The following is a 2,416-nucleotide window of genomic DNA, read 5'->3' as shown; positions in this document are numbered from 1 at the left end:
GGTGAAGTGTTTTACACAGATGACGCTGGTTCGGGCGTTGAAATCCGACACCTCATTTTTTTTCTTTAATTTATAACTTTTTTATAAGTTCAGTTTAAGAGAAAAAAAAAAGTTCAAGTTTCCGAATGTTCGAGTTATCGTGTGTTCGAGTTTTCGCGAGTACACTGTATAACTTTTTTATAAGTTTTCACAAAAAACAAAACAACGCTCAAAATCTTTCCAATTTGTAAATTTGTGAAGTTGAAATAACCTAAAATGTCACGAACCAGAAAATGTAAACAAAAGTATTGTGTGACGTCAGCGAATGGGTGGATGCTGTCAAATCGACGAAGAGAGGGTTAGCGGTCCGCGAATGGCGCGACCTTTATTTTCTGGATCGTGATGCTTGTATATGAGCAAATTTGCCAACTTTGTGCCTTTCGCAAGCAATTAAGTGCGTTTAGGGAATTAAAAGGCGAAAATTGTTTAGTTTAGCGCTTGTTTTGTTCTTTGGTGCCCTTTTCAAGGCAATTTTATAATAAAAACGTGATTCTATGCTGACATTGTATTTGACTTACACATATGTTAGTGTTTGGCCGAGCTTCTCCTCTGGATAATATGCTCCAAGATAATCCAAACGCAATATTTTCACACAGTCTCTATCACGGAATCCATAGAATATTCTGCTAATTAGCTGGGTGTGCGCATTTGTACAAAAGTAAGCAATTGCATGAAAATTAAGCGTCTAGAAAAACCAAGTTTTGGAAATTGTTTTACGAATAAAAAAACATTTTGCAAATTAAATTTATTAAATTGATTAACTGCGCATAGTTGGTAATATTTACAAGTTTCATTGTGTGATTACTTAAAATATTTGAACATACAGCTTTATATGCGAAAATACCATTAAACACAGCAACACAAAATTGGTATTTTTTTTTGGTGGGGAAAATTGCGCTATTTTCAGTATTTTGGGGCTTTTTTAAATAAAAAACTTGGCGATCAGGGCTGCCAAGTTTGCTCAAATCGTGCCATTTTTGGCACTATTTTACTTGAAATGGCACTGAATTTTTCAATTTTGCACAAAGTGCCAAGATGGCACTTTTGAAAAAAAGCCAAATTTAAATACATTTTTGTGAAATCCTTTGCGTGTACTTCTTTTTATCAACTAAAATTTTCTAATTTCTATAGTGTATACAACTGGTTTATCTTACTTTGACATTGGGCTTTTATTTTAATTTGTCTAATTTTAATGCTAATGGGAAGAACTAAAGAGAATGACACCTTTTTTGGCACTTTTAATTTTCTATTTGGCACGTTTTAGCACATTTTTATCCTCAATATGGCACTTCATAGCTATGTATGTTTGGCAGCCCTGTTGGCAAATTTGATCACTAGCTGACCTTCACCGAGCGCTCTTTGCTGGGTTCGGACTACAAAAATGGAAGTAAATATCAAGTATTCTTAGTAGATGTGCATTTCTTATCTTTATAAAAAACAATTCATTTCTCCTCGTAACCTTGTACAAATAAGGAGCTAAAGCGGCCTTATAAGGGTCGATATCTGTAGACTGGAAAATCGACCAGCTAGTGGTTGAGATGTCATTTACACGGGTCGATTTTGGTTGAACGACAAAAATCTACTAGAAAATCGACCCGTGTAAAGGCGCCTTAATCCAGCGAGCAATTATCATTAAAGTTAAAATGCCTTGGTTAAAATTAATAAAAAGTTATTTCATTCCTTCTTTACCGGGACAATTGTTACATCGGTGGGCAACGACGCAATTACAGAACTTTAGACAGAGCAATATTTTTCGATCGGGTTCAAATTGGGCGATTGTGAGGGCCTATTCACGAATTCAAGTGTATTTGCAAAGTTGCTGTAGCTCACCAATGTAACAATCGTGTCGATAAAAAGGTAAAATATAACTTTTAGTTTGCTATTAAAAACCCCACCTCCTTTCTATTTGAAGAGTAAATTTGTTGATGCAACAAAACGGAGCAAATTTTCAGTTGAGCGAGGTAGAGGACTAGGTTTCAAATTTTTTCGACAAAACGGAACAAATCTACTCCTATTGGAGCGAAGTCCGAACGATGGCTTATTGTGTATACGAGAAAAATGCACGATCCAGAAATTAAAGGTCGCGCCATTCGCGGACCGCTAACCCTCTCTTCGTCGATTTGACAGCATCCACCCATTCGCTGACGTCACACAATACTTTTGTTTACATTTTCTGGTTCGTGACATTTTGTTATTTCAACTTTACAAATTTACAAATTGGGAAAATTTTGAGCGTTGTTTTGTTTTTTGTGAAAACTTATAAAAAAGTTATACAGTGTACTCGCGAAAACTCGAACACACGATAACTCGAACATTCGGAAACTTGAACTTTTTTTTTTCTCTTAAACTGAACTTATAAAAAAGTTATAAATTAAAG

The sequence above is a fragment of the Rhagoletis pomonella genome, unplaced genomic scaffold (assembly GCF_013731165.1).
Source record: "Rhagoletis pomonella isolate Grant_MI unplaced genomic scaffold, Rhpom_1.0 Rhpom_scaffold_00002, whole genome shotgun sequence".
Lineage (NCBI taxonomy): Eukaryota > Metazoa > Arthropoda > Insecta > Diptera > Tephritidae > Rhagoletis > Rhagoletis pomonella.
This window is presented reverse-complemented; position numbering follows the sequence as displayed.